The sequence below is a fragment of the Salminus brasiliensis genome, chromosome 25, assembly GCF_030463535.1.
Source record: "Salminus brasiliensis chromosome 25, fSalBra1.hap2, whole genome shotgun sequence".
Taxonomy (NCBI): Eukaryota; Metazoa; Chordata; class Actinopteri; order Characiformes; family Bryconidae; genus Salminus; species Salminus brasiliensis.
This window is the reverse complement of record NC_132902.1, coordinates 8,356,919-8,373,446: the sequence shown is the minus strand read 5'-3', so window position 1 is coordinate 8,373,446 and position 16,528 is coordinate 8,356,919. Positions and strand designations below refer to the sequence as shown.

The 16,528-nt window shown below is 46.0% G+C and overlaps 5 non-coding genes and 3 pseudogenes across 5 annotated transcripts; all 8 read left to right on the top strand.

Annotated features, from left to right (window-relative positions):
- The first annotated feature begins 1,513 nt into the window (after positions 1–1,513).
- Positions 1,514–1,689, top strand: LOC140548473 (U2 spliceosomal RNA; annotated as a pseudogene).
- Positions 1,690–2,105: 416 nt separating this feature from the next.
- LOC140548492 (U5 spliceosomal RNA) lies at positions 2,106–2,220 on the top strand. Its single transcript, XR_011978699.1, has one exon. It is a non-coding gene; the product is annotated as a U5 spliceosomal RNA (small nuclear RNA).
- Positions 2,221–8,084: 5,864 nt separating this feature from the next.
- On the top strand, positions 8,085–8,261 carry LOC140548447 (U2 spliceosomal RNA; annotated as a pseudogene).
- Positions 8,262–8,674: 413 nt separating this feature from the next.
- LOC140548491 (U5 spliceosomal RNA) lies at positions 8,675–8,789 on the top strand. The gene has a single exon (XR_011978698.1). It is a non-coding gene; the product is annotated as a U5 spliceosomal RNA (small nuclear RNA).
- A 214-nt stretch (positions 8,790–9,003) lies between these two features.
- Positions 9,004–9,194, top strand: LOC140548428 (U2 spliceosomal RNA). Its single transcript, XR_011978680.1, has one exon. It is a non-coding gene; the product is annotated as a U2 spliceosomal RNA (small nuclear RNA).
- A 417-nt stretch (positions 9,195–9,611) lies between these two features.
- LOC140548490 (U5 spliceosomal RNA) lies at positions 9,612–9,726 on the top strand. The gene has a single exon (XR_011978697.1). It is a non-coding gene; the product is annotated as a U5 spliceosomal RNA (small nuclear RNA).
- A 5,890-nt stretch (positions 9,727–15,616) lies between these two features.
- On the top strand, positions 15,617–15,793 carry LOC140548446 (U2 spliceosomal RNA; annotated as a pseudogene).
- Positions 15,794–16,187: 394 nt separating this feature from the next.
- Positions 16,188–16,302, top strand: LOC140548489 (U5 spliceosomal RNA). The gene has a single exon (XR_011978696.1). It is a non-coding gene; the product is annotated as a U5 spliceosomal RNA (small nuclear RNA).
- The last annotated feature ends 226 nt before the right edge of the window (positions 16,303–16,528 follow it).

The window sequence follows — 16,528 nt, the reverse complement described above, 5'->3', positions numbered from 1 at the left end:
CTGTTTTTAGTCCCCCTAGATTTTTTCTTTTAGGTTTGGAGAGAGCGGTGTTTTATTTCCTGTGGGGGTCCAAGTGGGAGAGGCTGAGGAGGGCGGTGGTGAAGAAGAGGAAGGAGAATGGAGGAAAAGGGCTCCCAGACCCCCACCTGTTTTTAGGAAGCAAGTTCGCTGCTTTACACATAAAGTATGCGACGAACCCCTCCAGAGACAACAAGACCGCCGCAATGGCAAAGTTCTGGATGGGGTCGTACTTGCGAAGCATAAAGATTTTACAACTCGATTTAAGAACACCCGTCTCTTTTAATCTTTCTAAAGAATATGATTTTATTAGGAAGTTTTTAAGAAAATATGATTTGGAAAAGGAAGATTTTAGTGTTTTAACTAACGCAAAGTCTCTTGTCTCTCTTGTGCAGGACCGGGAAGAGGTGAGCCCAGTTCCCGGCCTCACACTAAGTGAGGCCAAGGCAGTTTGGAGGAACGCAGCCCACCCCGCTCTCCAGAATAAGCATAAAGACCTGTCGTGGATGGCGGCCCATGAGATCCTCCCGGTCAGGGCCGTGATGCACTCCCGGGGAATGGCGTCCAACCCCACGTGCCCACGGCCTGGGTGTGGCGAACCAGAGACCGTGAGGCACGTGCTCTGGGAGTGCAGCGTGGCGAGGGACCTGTGGGCCATAACCGGTCCCCTGCAATGCCCGAGCCTGCCAGCAGGGGAGGTCCAGCCGTCAGTTTACCGGTTAGCGGTAAACGGGGTGGGCCAGGGCATAGACCGACTACCAGCTGCAGAGTTCACGGCGCTCTGGCTCACCCTTAACGGCGTGAAGGCCGCCTTGTGGACCTCCCGCAACCTGCTGGTGGGGAAGCGAGTGACGGTGCCCCTGCACGCTCTATCTGCGCTGGTTACATCATCGCTGCAGGGGACACCGCACGCCGACATTCGGAGGAGGGGACCGGGGTCACACGCAGGGGGGTCCAGACCACCACGGTCGCTGGCTCCCGTAGATGCACCCGGCAAGACCGCAACCACGAAAGGAGCAGCGGGCACAGGGGAGGATCTCCGCTGAGCCCCGACACTGAAGCATCGCGACTTCTGGGGAGCGAGGTGGTGCCAGCTTGATAGTGGCTCACCCCGGTCCTGCACAAAGAGACTGTTTTAGCAAAGACTTTTAAACTGAACGGATTTTATTTGTTGAATATTTATTTATTTATTTATTTATTGATTGATTATTTATTGTCTTATTTATTCCATTTATTTATTTGAACCGTGTATAAGCTTTTATTGTAATTGTATTTCACTTTTTAAAGACAACCAAACTGGACTTTTACACACACACACACACATGAAAGCTCTTATTGAATGTTTTTACTGATCTTCACTCTTAACTGACTTTTATGTGTAAAAAATGATTTTATGTGTGTATTATTTATTAAGATGAAATATGATTGTAAAAAGAAAAGCTTTTTAAAATGTTGTGAAATGAATGAAATGGAAATGAACTGAAATTGTGACAATAAAACTTTTTTCGAAAGAAAAAATCTGTTCTTATCAGTTTAATATCTGATACGTCCTCTATATGAGGACTATATATTAAATTGATTTTTGGAACAGGGGGCTGGAAGAGGAGCTTGCTCCTTCCGCTCCACGCATCGACCTGGTATTGCAGTACCTCCAGGAACGGTGCACCTCCTTCAAACAGTAAAAAGAAAGCTGAAGTAATGTGACCGAGTCTGTGGGGGAGGTGTTCTTTTCGAGTGCTTTTGGTTTTCCCTCCGTTTTTGTTCTTTTTTTTTTTTTTTTTTTTTTTTTTTTTTTTTTTTTTTTCTTTCTCTCTCTCTCTCTCTCTCTCTCTCTCTCTCTCCTTCTTCTTCTTCTTCTTCGGACTTTGTCTGTGTCTGTGGAGATGAGCATCTACAACTGACGCATGCCTGTTGCCTTGTGTTTCTTATTTCAGGTTAAAGTCAGCACGTGGCCAGCTTAATTTGAGGAGGAGCTGACAGGACAGGAGAAACAAGGAGGAGTTTGCTTCGCCTCTCAATCATCCCTGCCCTCCTCTAGCAACCTTGGCCCTCGGTGGGCGTCGAGAGGTCGGGGTGCTGTCAGGTATAGCTCGGGTTTCTCTTCATTCACGTATAAATCTTTCGCCTTTTACTAAAGATTTCCGTGGAGGGGAACGTTGACGAGTTTTGCCTATTTTTTGAAGGCTCCGCCTTGGCGGAGCTGCTTTTTCTCTCCAAGTTTGAAAGACAGATTCGTGCCTTCGGTCACTCGCTGGAGCTTGTGCAGGTGGGTGTGGTTAATTGAATTGTATTTATTTGTTGTTCTTTCTTTCTTTCTTTGCCTTTTTTCTTTTTCGTTTTTCTTGCAAAGTAGTCACCGTGTAGTAGCTAGTTACTAACCAAGGGGCGGTCCCGCACGGGGTGGCCTGTTCGGGTTATCGCTTCTCGGCCTTTTGGCTAAGACAGCGGTCGACTCTTTTGCGTTCCGAGATCCTGGCCTTTGTGACCTTGATCTTTAACGCAGAAGAGGAGATTGTACGGATCCCTGTTCTTGGTGGGTGAGTCTTGGACGGTAGACTCTGTCTTTCTGGTTCTGGGGCTCATTTTCAAGTTTCCAAAGGTAAGTACAATCTTTTTTTCTCTTTTGCTGGTTTTAGTGGTTTTATCTATTTATTTGTATTTATTGTTTTAAGGGTTTTATCGGCCACCAGGTGCCTCCAAGCATGTCGGCTGTTCGTGCCGGCATGCGGAGGCACCATAGTGTGCGCCTTTTATTTCGAGAGGTAGATGGAAAGCTCCTGGGGATGTCTCGTTTGGACTTCTCCAGGAAGCTTGTCCAGAAAACTCTAAATTTTAAACCGACTGATCTGAACTGCCTGATGACTCTGCCTGGTAACAAGGGTTTTGACGTTAGCTTCTGCTCGGCTTCCCTTTTGAAAGATTTCTGGACTCGGATTGAAACTGTTAAAGACCAGTTCTCCATGTTCAAGGTGGAGAAACTTTCTGACAATTCCCACAAGGTGGTGATTGTCAGAATGTTTAATGAAACCGTGACTGGAGAAGACATTGTGACATGGCTGGCTAGATTCTGCACCGTTAAAAGCCCACCTGTTAAGGTATTGGACGAGGACGGCATTTGGAACTGCTCGTGGCGAGTTCCCATTAATCAATGGGAAGACCCGAGCAGTTACCTAGGCCTGAGACAAATACCGTCTATGATAGTGTTGGGTGAAAATCGCGGTTACATCTATTATCAAGGGATGCCCAAACTGTGTCGCAAGTGCGGCAAGTTTGGACATCTTGCCGAAGCGTGCCAGGAAATCGTGTGTGGGAAGTGTAGAGAAATTGGGCACACTTTCGAGGAGTGTCCCAATGGCAGACGGTGTAATCTTTGTGGAGAATCTTCCCATCTCTACAGAGATTGCCCCAAATCTTTTGCCAACAAGCTGAAGGCAAGCAAAATGGCCGCCAGGCAGCATGGTGAGGGGGAGAAAGAGAAGGAGAAGAAAATGGAGGAGGAGGGGGCGGTCCCTGGGGTTTTGGCGGGAGATTTGAATCCCCAGCCAGCCCCAGGGATTGGCCAAGAAACAGGGGGCGGAGCTAACGTCCAGACAGAGTCTGAGCAGGAACTGGAGGCCACCCCCTCCAAGCTGGTTCAGGAACAGGTCGTGCAGCAGCAGCAAGAGGAGGAAGAAAGCACTTCCTCCCTGATCACGGTGCCGGAGGTGAGTGTGGCCTCCAGTGGGAGTGGGTCTGACGGCTCGCTCCCCAATGCTCAAGTGGGCAAAAGGCCCGCGGGGTCTCCTCTGCCAGAACTGGCAGAGAAGAAACAGAAGGCAACACAGGATCCAGGCAGTTCCTCCTCGGAAGGTCTGGATCGCCTGTGGCCCGATGAGTCCCCTAATGAGGTGTCTTTTCTTCATTTTCAGTTAAAGACATCCACACCCAGGACTCTACAAGAGCTTCGCTCTGTAGGCCTGGAGGCTGGAGACACCGGCCAACCTCCTAACCCCAGAACAGTGGGGGTAAAAGAGGAGCAGGTGTCACAGGAAATTATGTGATTTTAAAATGCCTTTTTAATCTTTTATTTATGTAGTCTTTTGTTTTATTTTCATGGTCTTTTAATTATATACCTGTCTTTTAAAACCTACACTGCTCATGGCTCTCACTATTTCAACGATCAATGTTAGGAGTGTGAGAGCCTCCACTAGAGCAGAGAGTGTCTTGTCCCTTTTAAAAGATATAAAGTCAGATGTGTTTTTACTACAAGAGTGTGCTTTACCGTTCCTGAAGACATACAGAGCTTGGGAGCAGCGTTGGGCTGCCGGTCCCTCTCTCTGGAGCGGTTCACACTACAATAGAGCCGACGGTGTAGCTATTTTAATAAAGAACCCTCACATCTTGGTGAAGGGCAGCACTGTGGTGAGGGATGGACGGGCTCTTTTAGCAAATTTGACTTTTTTAGGAAGGGATTTTAACATTCTTAACGTGTATGGTTTTAATGATAAAAACGACAGGTATAAACTTTTAGAAGACCTGCAGCCCCACATGCTGGGGAGGGTACCTTTAGTAGTGGGAGGGGATTTTAATTGTGTTTTATCAAGAAAGGACAGAAAAAGAATAGGGGATGATTTTAAATTAGACAAGACATCAGTTTTATTGCAGGGTTTAGTTAAGGATTTTAAATTAGTCGACAGTTATAGAAAAATGCATCCAGAGGAGGAGGGCTTCACCTGGTTCAGTGGTGACTGCACCCGAGCCTCCCGCATCGACTACATTTTTACAAGAGACTGCCCGCCAACTGATGCAACATTGATCCCCCTCTGTTTTTCTGATCACCTAATGCTATCGTGCACCCTGTCTCTCCCCACCGGTGTGACTGTAGGGGGAGGGCTGTGGAGACTGAACTGCTCCCTGTTACAAGATGAAGAAATAGTTAAGAGCTACAGGGAGCAGTACAGCCTCTGGCAGACCCTCCAAGACTGTTTTGATTCACGGGCACAGTGGTGGGAAATGGTTAAACAAAGGACGAAAACGTTTTTTAAAAAGATAGGAAAAGAAAAAAAGAATAGAGAGAGACGACGCATGATGGGGCTGCAAAAAAGACTACAGAGATATTTTAACCTTTTAAACACAGGCATTGATTTTAGTGATGAAATTAAAGAAGTTAAAAGGGAAATGTCGGTTTTAAATGAAATAAAAAGTAAAGGTACAATTTTAAGAAGTAAAGAAAAAGAAGTGGAGGAAGGCGAAAAATGCACACGGTACTTTTTTAAGAAAATTTTATCCAGGGGGGGAGGGATTACAAAAATAACAAAAGAGGGGAGGGAAGAAGTAAAGACAGAGGGGATTTTAAAAGAAATTGAGTGTTTTTACGAAGATCTTTATAATGAAAAAAGTGTGCAAAATAAAACAATGGAAGAGGTTTTAAATTTTCTAGAAAAACAAATAAAAAGTCAGGATGTTTTAACAAGAAATTTTACAGGAGAGGAAATTTTAAAATGTCTTAAAGGTTTTAAAAAGTGCAAGACTCCGGGAGAGGATGGACTCCCCGTGGAATTTTATTTGACCTTTTGGGACATTTTAGCAACGGACATTCTGACTGTTTTTAATGAATTTGAAAAGTATGACCGACTTCCAGACAGTTTTAGAGTAGGGATAGTCACTTTACTTTTTAAGAAAGGCGACAAGACCGACTTAAAAAACTGGAGACCTATAACCCTTTTAAATTGTGATTGTAAACTTTTTAGTAAACTTTTATCTAGACGGATGTCGACGGTTTTAGAGGACGTGATCCACCCGGATCAAGCCTGTGCCGTGCCAGGAAGGAGGATCACCGACAGCCTAGTGTTGGTCAGAGACGCCATCTGTTTTGCGAGAGACAGAAACATTCGGCTCATAGTTCTAAATTTAGACTTTGAAAAAGCCTTCGATCGGGTCTCGCACCAGTACCTGCTCCAGGTACTGCAAAAAATGGGTTTCCCCGGGAGGTTTTTAAAGTGGGTGGGTCTGCTTTACACAGATATAAGCAGCCAAATTCTGGTAAACGGGCACCTCACAAAGGCGATCAGAGTTCGCTCTGGCGTCCGCCAAGGGTGTTCGTTATCCCCGCTCCTGTACGTTGCGTGCATTGAGCCACTGGCGCAGATCTTGAGAAAGGACAAATGGATCAAAGGACTGGACTTGCCAGGCGGACTGACGGCGACCTGTACTTTGTACATGGACGACGTTACGCTTTTATGTTCCGACGTTTTATCGGTCCAAAGAGCACTGGACTTGACTGACTGGTATGGAAGGGCCTCGGGCGCTAAGCTCAATAGGAGCAAGTCCGAGGCCCAGCTCTTTGGACCTTGGGGAAACATAGGCGCTGACCTGGATTTGGATTTTAAAGATAAAGATATTAAAATTTTAGGTATAAAATTTGACGAAGAGGGTGGCGGACGGGGCAACTGGACTGACGCGCTAGGGAAAGTCAGGCAACGGTTGGGTTTCTGGGGACTAAGACAGCTGACGATAGAGGGCAAGGTTTTAATAATCAAAGCTGTTATTTTACCTTTGCTTTTACTGTTGTGTTCTGTTTTTAGTCCCCCAAAGTTTTTTCTTTTAGGATTGGAGAGAGCTGTGTTTTATTTCCTGTGGGGGTCCAAGTGGGAGAGGCTGAGGAGGGCGGTGATGAAGAAGAGAAAGGAGAATGGAGGAAAAGGGCTCCCAGACCCCCACCTGTTTTTAGGAAGCAAGTTCGCTGCTTTACACATAAAGTATGCGACGAACCCCTCCAGAGACAACAAGACCGCCGCTATGGCAAAGTTCTGGATGGGGTCGTACTTGCGTAGCTTAAAGATTTTACAATTGGATTTAAGAACACCAGTCTCTTTTAATCTTTCTAAAGAATATGATTTTATTAGAAAGTTTTTAAGAAAATATGATTTAGAGAAAGAAGATTTTACTGTTTTAACTAACGCGAAATCTCTTGTCTCTCTTGTGCAGGACCGGGAAGAGGTGAGCCCAGTTCCAGGCCTCACACTAAGTGAGGCCAAGAAAGTTTGGAGGAACGCAGCCCACCCCGCTCTCCAGAACAAGCACAAAGACCTGTCGTGGATGGCGGCTCATGAGATCCTCCCGGTCAGGGCCGTGATGCACTCTCGGGGAATGGCGTCCAACCCCACGTGCCCACGGCCTGGGTGTGGCGAACCAGAGACCGTGCGGCACGTGCTCTGGGAGTGCAGCGTGGCGAGGGACCTGTGGGCCATAACCGGCCCCCTGCAATGCCCGAGCCTGCCAGCAGGGGAGGTCCAGCCGTCAGTTTACCGGCTAGCGGTAAACGGGGTGGGCCAGGGCATAGACAGATTACCAGCTGCAGAGTTTACAGCGCTCTGGCTCACCCTTAACGGCGTGAAGGCCGCCCTGTGGACCTCCCGCAACCTGCTGGTGGGGAAGCGAGTGACGGTGCCCCTGCACGCTCTATCTGCGCTGGTTACATCATCGCTGCAGGGGACACCGCACGCCGACATTCGGAGGAGGGGGCCGGGGTCACACGCAGGGGGGTCCAGACCACCACGGTCGCTGGCTCCCGTAGATGCACCCGGCAAGACCGCAACCAAGAAAGGAGCAGCGGGCACAGGGGAGGATCTCCGCTGAGCCCGGACACTGAAGCATCGCGACTTCTGGGGAGCGAGGTGGTGCCAGCTTGATAGTGGCTCACCCCGGTCCTGCACAAAGAGACTGTTTTTAGCAAAGACTTTTAAACTGAACTGATTTTATTTGTTGAATATTTATTTATTTATTTATTTATTGATTGATTATTTATTGTCTTATTTATTCCATTTATTTATTTGAACCGTGTATAAGCTTTTATTGTAATTGTATTTCACTTTTTAAAGACAACCAAACTGGACTTTTACACACACACACACACATGAAAGCTTTTATTGAATGTTTTTACTGATCTTCACTCTTAACTGACTTTTATGTGTAAAAAATGATTTTATGTGTGTATTATTTATTAAGATGAAATATGATTGTCAAAAGAAAAGCTTCAAAAATGTTGTGAAATGAATGAAATGGAAATTATTTGAAATTGTGACAATAAAACTTTTTTCGAAAGAAAAAAATCTGTTCTTATCAGTTTAATATCTGATACGTCCTCTATATGAGGACTATATATTAAATTGATTTTTGGAACAGGGGGCTGGAAGAGGAGCTTGCTCCTTCCGCTCCACGCATCGACCTGGTATTGCAGTACCTCCAGGAACGGTGCACCTCCTTCAAACAGTAAAAAGAAAGCTGAAGTAATGTGACCGAGTCTGTGGGGGAGGTGTTCTTTTCGAGTGCTTTTGGTTTTCCCTCTGTTTTTGTTCTTTTTTTTTTTTTTTTTTTTTTTTTTTTTTTTCTTTTTTTTTTCTTTCTCTCTCTCTCTCTCTCTCTCTCTCTCCTTCTTCTTCTTCTTCTTCGGACTTTGTCTGTGTCTGTGGAGATGAGCATCTACAACTGACGCATGCCTGTTGCCTTGTGTTTCTTATTTCAGGTTAAAGTCAGCACGTGGCCAGCTTAATTTGAGGAGGAGCTGACAGGACAGGAGAAACAAGGAGGAGTTTGCTTCGCCTCTCAATCATCCCTGCCCTCCTCTAGCAACCTTGGCCCTCGGTGGGCGTCGAGAGGTCGGGGTGCTGTCAGGTATAGCTCGGGTTTCTCTTCATTCACGTATAAATCTTTCGCCTTTTACTAAAGATTTCCGTGGAGGGGAACGTTGACGAGTTTTGCCTATTTTTTGAAGGCTCCGCCTTGGCGGAGCTGCTTTTTCTCTCCAAGTTTGAAAGACAGATTCGTGCCTTCGGTCACTCGCTGGAGCTTGTGCAGGTGGGTGTGGTTAATTGAATTGTATTTATTTGTTGTTCTTTCTTTCTTTCTTTGCCTTTTTTCTTTTTCGTTTTTCTTGCAAAGTAGTCACCGTGTAGTAGCTAGTTACTAACCAAGGGGCGGTCCCGCACGGGGTGGCCTGTTCGGGTTATCGCTTCTCGGCCTTTTGGCTAAGATCAAGTGTAGTATCTGTTCTTATCAGTTTAATATCTGATACGTCCTCTATATGAGGACTATATATTAAATTGATTTTTGGAACAGGGGGCTGGAAGAGGAGCTTGCTCCTTCCGCTCCACACATCGACCTGGTATTGCAGTACCTCCAGGAACGGTGCACCTCCTTCAAACAGTAAAAAGAAAGCTGAAGTAATGTGACCGAGTCTGTGGGGGAGGTGTTCTTTTCGAGTGCTTTTGGTTTTCCCTCCGTTTTTGTTCTTTTTTTTTTTTTTTTTTTTTTTTTTTTTTTTTTTTTTTTTTTCTTTCTCTCTCTCTCTCTCTCTCTCTCTCTCTCTCCTTCTTCTTCTTCTTCTTCGGACTTTGTCTGTGTCTGTGGAGATGAGCATCTACAACTGACGCATGCCTGTTGCCTTGTGTTTCTTATTTCAGGTTAAAGTCAGCACGTGGCCAGCTTAATTTGAGGAGGAGCTGACAGGACAGGAGAAACAAGGAGGAGTTTGCTTCGCCTCTCAATCATCCCTGCCCTCCTCTAGCAACCTTGGCCCTCGGTGGGCGTCGAGAGGTCGGGGTGCTGTCAGGTATAGCTCGGGTTTCTCTTCATTCACGTATAAATCTTTCGCCTTTTACTAAAGATTTCCGTGGAGGGGAACGTTGACGAGTTTTGCCTATTTTTTGAAGGCTCCGCCTTGGCGGAGCTGCTTTTTCTCTCCAAGTTTGAAAGACAGATTCGTGCCTTCGGTCACTCGCTGGAGCTTGTGCAGGTGGGTGTGGTTAATTGAATTGTATTTATTTGTTGTTCTTTCTTTCTTTCTTTGCCTTTTTTCTTTTTCGTTTTTCTTGCAAAGTAGTCACCGTGTAGTAGCTAGTTACTAACCAAGGGGCGGTCCCGCACGGGGTGGCCTGTTCGGGTTATCGCTTCTCGGCCTTTTGGCTAAGACAGCGGTCGACTCTTTTGCGTCCCGAGATCCTGGCCTTTGTGACCTTGATCTTTAACGCAGAAGAGGAGATTGTACGGATCCCTGTTCTTGGTGGGTGAGTCTTGGACGGTAGACTCTGTCTTTCTGGTTCTGGGGCTCATTTTCAAGTTTCGAAGGTAAGTACAATCTTTTTTTTTCTCTTTTGCTGGTTTTAGTGGTTTTATATATTTATTTGTATTTATTGTTTTAAAAGTTTTATCGGCCACCCGGTGCCTCCAAGCATGTCGGCTGTTCGTGCCGGCATGCGGAGGCACCACAGTGTGCGCCTTTTATTTCGAGAAGTTGATGGAAAGCCCCTGGGGATGTCTCGGCTGGACTTCTCCAGGAAGCTTATCCAGAAAACTCTCTCTTTTAAACCAACGGACTTGAACTGCTTAATGACTCTGCCCGGTAACAAAGGATTCGATGTTAGCTTCTGCTCGGCTTCCTTGCTTAAAGATTTTTGGACTCGGCTTGAAACTGTGAAGGACCAGTTCTCCATGTTTAAGATGGAGAAACTTTCTGACAATTCTCACAAGGTGGTGATTGTCAGAATGTTCAATGAAACCGTAACTGGAGAAGACATTGTAACATGGCTGGCGAGATTTTGCACCGTAAAAAGCCCACCTGTCAAGGTATTAGACGAGGACGGCATTTGGAACTGCTCGTGGCGAGTTCCCATTAAACAATGGGAAGACCCGAGCAGTTACCTAGGCCTGAGGCAAATACCGTCCATGATAGTTTTGGGTGAAAATCGGGGCTACATTTATTATCAAGGGATGCCCAAACTCTGTCGCAAGTGCAGCAAGTTGGGGCATCTGGCCGAAGCGTGCCAAGAAATAGTTTGCGGGAAGTGCAGAGAAATTGGGCACACTTTTGAGGAGTGTACTAATGGCAGACGGTGTAATCTTTGTGGAGAATCCACCCATCTCTACAGAGATTGCCCCAAATCATTTGCCAACAAGCTAAAGGCAAGTAAAATGGCCGCCAGGCCGCATGGTCAAGACGAGAAGGAGAAGGAGAAGGAGAAAGAAAGGGAGGAGGAGGGGGCGGTCCCTGGGGTTTTGGCGGGAGATTTGAATCCCCAGCCAGCCCCAGGGATTGGCCAAGAAACAGAGGGCGGAGCTAACATCCGGGCAGAGTCAGAGCAGGAACTGGAGACCACCCCCTCCCAATTAGCACAGAAAAAGGAAATGGTTGGGCAGCAGCAGCTAGAGGAGGAAGAAAGTACTTCCTCCCTGATTACGGTGCCGGAGGTGAGTGTGGCCTCCAGTGGGAGTGGGTCTGATGGCTCGCTCCCCAATGCTCAAGGGGGGAAAAGGCCCGCGGGGTCTCCTCTGCCAGAACTGGCAGAGAAGAAACAGAGGGCAACACAGGATCCAGACAGTTCCTCCTCGGAAGGTCTGGATCGGTTGTGGCCCGATGAATCCCCCAATGAGGTGTCTTTTCTTCATTTTAAGCTAAAGACATCTACGCCCAGGACTCTACAAGAGCTTCGCTCTGTAGGCCTGGAGGCTGGAGACACCGGCCAACCTCCTAACCCCAGAACAGTGGGGGTAAAAGAGGAGCAGGTGTCACAAGAAATATTGTGATTTTTAAAATGCCTTTTTAATCTTTTATTTATGTAGTCTTTTTGTTTTATCTTCATGGTCTTTTAATTATATACCTGTCTTTTAAAACCTACACTGCTCATGGCTCTCACTATTTCAACTATCAATGTTAGGAGTGTGAGAGCCTCCACTAGAGCAGAGAGTGTCTTGTCCCTTTTAAAAGATATAAAGTCAGATGTGTTTTTACTACAAGAGTGTGCTTTACCGTTCCTGAAGACGTACAGAGATTGGGAGCAGCGCTGGGCTGCCGGCCCCTCTCTCTGGAGCGGTTCACACTACAACAGAGCCGATGGTGTTGCTATTTTAATAAAGAACCCTCACATCTTGGTGAAGGGCAGCACTGTGGTGAGGGATGGACGGGCTCTTTTAGTAAATTTGACTTTTTTAGGAAGGGATTTTAACATTCTTAACGTGTATGGTTTTAACGATAAAAATGATAGGTATAAACTTTTAGAAGACCTGCAGCCCCACATGCTAGGGAGGGTACCTTTAGTAGTGGGAGGGGATTTTAATTGTGTTTTATCAAGAAAGGACAGAAAAAGAATAGGGGATGATTTTAAATTAGACAAGACATCAGTTTTATTGCAGGGTTTAGTTAAAGATTTTAAATTAGTCGACAGTTATAGAAAAATGCATCCAGAGGAGGAGGGCTTCACCTGGTTCAGTGGTGACTGCACCCGAGCCTCCCGCATCGACTACATTTTTACAAGAGACTGCCCGCCAACTGATGCAACATTGACCCCCCTCTGTTTTTCTGATCACCTCATGCTATCGTGCACCCTGTCTCTCCCCACCGGTGTGACTGTAGGGGGAGGGCTGTGGAGACTGAACTGCTCCCTGTTACAAGATGAAGAAATAGTTAAGAGCTACAGGGAGCAGTACAGTCTCTGGCAGACCCTCCAAGACTGTTTTGATTCACGGGCACAGTGGTGGGAAATGGTAAAACAAAGGACGAAAACGTTTTTTAAAAAGATAGGAAAAGAAAAAAAGAATAGAGAGAGACGACGCATGATGGGGCTGCAAAAAAGACTACAAAGATATTTTAACCTTTTAAACACAGGCATTGATTTTAGTGAAGAAATAAAAGAAGTTAAAAGGGAAATGTCAGTTTTAAACGAAATAAAAAGTAAAGGTACAATTTTAAGAAGTAAAGAAAAAGAGGTTGAAGAAGGAGAAAAATGCACACGCTACTTTTTTAAGAAAATTTTATCTAGGGGGGGAGGGATTACAAAAATAATAAAAGAGGGGAGGGAAGAAATAAAGACAGATGGGATTTTAAAAGAAGTGGAAAGTTTTTATGAAGATCTTTATAATGAGAAAAGTGTGCACACTAAAACTACGGAGGAAGTCTTAAACTTTTTAGAAAAACAAATAAAAAGTCAGGATGTTTTAACAATAAATTTTACAGGTGAGGAAATTTTAAAATGTCTTAAAGGTTTTAAAAAGTGTAAGACTCCGGGAGAGGATGGACTCCCCGTGGAATTTTATTTGACCTTTTGGGACATTTTAGCAACGGACATTCTGACTGTTTTTAATGAATTTGAAAAGTTGGACAGACTTCCAGACAGTTTTAGATCAGGGATAGTTACCTTACTTTTTAAGAAAGGCGACAAGACTGACCTAAAAAACTGGAGACCAATAACCCTTTTAAATTTTGATTGCAAACTTTTTAGTAAACTTTTATCTAGACGGATGTCGACGGTTTTAGAGGACGTGATCCACCCGGATCAAGCCTGCGCCGTGCCAGGAAGGAGGATCACCGACAGCCTAGTGTTGGTCAGAGACGCCATCTGTTTTGCGAGAGACAGAAACATTCGGCTCATAGTCCTAAATTTAGACTTTGAAAAAGCCTTCGATCGGGTCTCGCACCAGTACCTGCTCCAGGTACTGCAAAAAATGGGTTTCCCCGGGAGGTTTTTAAAGTGGGTGGGTCTGCTCTACACAGATATAAGCAGCCAAATTCTGGTAAACGGGCACCTCACAAAGGCGATCAGAGTTCGCTCTGGCGTCCGCCAAGGGTGTTCGTTATCCCCGCTCCTGTACGTTGCGTGCATTGAGCCACTGGCGCAGATCTTGAGAAAGGACAAATGGATCAAAGGACTGGACTTGCCAGGCGGACTGACGGCGACCTGTACTTTGTATATGGACGACGTCACGCTTTTATGTTCCGACGTTTTATCGGTCCAAAGAGCACTGGACTTGACTGACTGGTATGGAAGGGCCTCGGGCGCTAAGCTCAATAGGAGCAAGTCCGAGGCCCAGCTCTTTGGACCTTGGGGAAACATAGGCGCTGACCTGGATTTGGATTTTAAAGAAAAAGATATAAAAATTTTAGGAATTAAATTTGACGAAGAGGGTGGCGGACGGGGCAACTGGACTGACACGTTAGGGAAAGTCAGGCAACGGTTGGGTTTCTGGGGACTAAGACAGCTGACGATAGAGGGCAAGGTTTTAATTATCAAAGCGGTGATTTTACCTTTGCTTTTACTGTTGTGTTCTGTTTTTAGTCCCCCTAGATTTTTTCTTTTAGGATTGGAGAGAGCGGTGTTTTATTTCCTGTGGGGGTCCAAGTGGGAGAGGCTGAGGAGGGCGGTGGTGAAGAAGAGGAAGGAGAATGGAGGAAAAGGGCTCCCAGACCCCCACCTGTTTTTAGGAAGCAAGTTCGCTGCTTTACATATAAAGTATGCGACGAACCCCTCCAGAGACAACAAGACCGCCGCAATGGCAAAGTTCTGGATGGGGTCGTACTTGCGAAGCATAAAGATTTTACAACTCGATTTAAGAACACCCGTCTCTTTTAATCTTTCTAAGGAATATGATTTTATTAGAAAGTTTTTAAGAAAATATGATTTAGAAAAAGAAGATTTTACTGTTTTAACTAACGCAAAGTCTCTTGTCTCTCTTGTGCAGGACCGGGAAGAGGTGAGCCCAGTTCCAGGCCTCACACTAAGTGAGGCCAAGAAAGTTTGGAGGAACGCAGCCCACCCCGCTCTCCAGAACAAGCACAAAGACCTATCGTGGATGGCGGCCCATGAGATCCTCCCGGTCAGGGCCGTGATGCACTCCCGGGGAATGGCGTCCAACCCCACGTGCCCACGATCTGGGTGTGGCGAACCAGAGACCGTGAGGCACGTGCTCTGGGAGTGCAGCGTGGCGAGGGACCTGTGGGCCATAACCGGCCCCCTGCAATGCCCGAGCCTGCCAGCAGGGGAGGTCCAGCCGTCAGTTTACCGGCTAGCGGTAAACGGGGTGGGCCAGGGCATAGACAGACTACCAGCTGCAGAGTTTACAGCGCTCTGGCTCACCCTTAACGGCGTGAAGGCCGCCCTATGGACCTCCCGCAACCTGCTGGTGGGGAAGCGAGTGACGGTGCCCCTGCACGCTCTATCTGCGCTGGTTACATCATCGCTGCAGGGGACACCGCACGCCGACATTCGGAGGAGGGGGCCGGGGTCACACGCAGGGGGGTCCAGACCACCACGGTCGCTGGCTCCCGTAGATGCACCCGGCAAGACCGCAACCATGAAAGGAGCAGCGGGCACAGGGGAGGATCTCCGCTGAGCCCGGACACTGAAGCATCGCGACTTCTGGGGAGCGAGGTGGTGCCAGCTTGATAGTGGCTCACCCCGGTCCTGCACAAAGAGACTGTTTTAGCAAAGACTTTTAAACTGAACTGATTTTACTGAATGAATATTTATTTGTTTATTTATTTATTTATTGATTATTTATTGTCTTATTTATTCCATTGATTTATTGAATCTTGTGCAAGCTTTTTAATAGTAGTTCATCTTTTAAGGAAAACCACACTGGACTTTTACACACACACTCACACATGAAAGATTTTATCGAATGTTTTTTACTGTTCTTCTATTTTAACGTACTTTTATGTGTAAAAAACGATTTTATGTGTGTACTGGTTTTATGAAATTATTTATTAAGATGAAACATGATTGTAAAAAGAAAAAGCTTTTAAAAATGTTGTGAAATGAATGAAATGGAAATGTACTGAAATTGTGACAATAAAACTTTTTTCGAAAGAAAAAAATCTGTTCTTATCAGTTTAATATCTGATACGTCCTCTATATGAGGACTATATATTAAATTGATTTTTGGAACAGGGGGCTGGAAGAGGAGCTTGCTCCTTCCGCTCCACGCATCGACCTGGTATTGCAGTACCTCCAGGAACGGTGCACCTCCTTCAAACAGTAAAAAGAAAGCTGAAGTAATGTGACCGAGTCTGTGGGGGAGGTGTTCTTTTCGAGTGCTTTTGGTTTTCCCTCCGTTTTTGTTCTTTTTTTTTTTTTTTTTTTCTCTCTCTCTCTCTCTCTCTCTCTCTCTCTCTCTCTCTCCTTCTTCTTCTTCTTCGGACTTTGTCTGTGTCTGTGGAGATGAGCATCTACAACTGACGCATGCCTGTTGCCTTGTGTTTCTTATTTCAGGTTAAAGTCAGCACGTGGCCAGCTTAATTTGAGGAGGAGCTGACAGGACAGGAGAAACAAGGAGGAGTTTGCTTCGCCTCTCAATCATCCCTGCCCTCCTCTAGCAACCTTGGCCCTCGGTGGGCGTCGAGAGGTCGGGGTGCTGTCAGGTATAGCTCGGGTTTCTCTTCATTCACGTATAAATCTTTCGCCTTTTACTAAAGATTTCCGTGGAGGGGAACGTTGACGAGTTTTGCCTATTTTTTGAAGGCTCCGCCTTGGCGGAGCTGCTTTTTCTCTCCAAGTTTGAAAGACAGATTCGTGCCTTCGGTCACTCGCTGGAGCTTGTGCAGGTGGGTGTGGTTAATTGAATTGTATTTATTTGTTGTTCTTTCTTTCTTTCTTTGCCTTTTTTCTTTTTCGTTTTTCTTGCAAAGTAGTCACCGTGTAGTAGCTAGTTACTAACCAAGGGGCGGTCCCGCACGGGGTGGCCTGTTCGGGTTATCGCTTCTCGG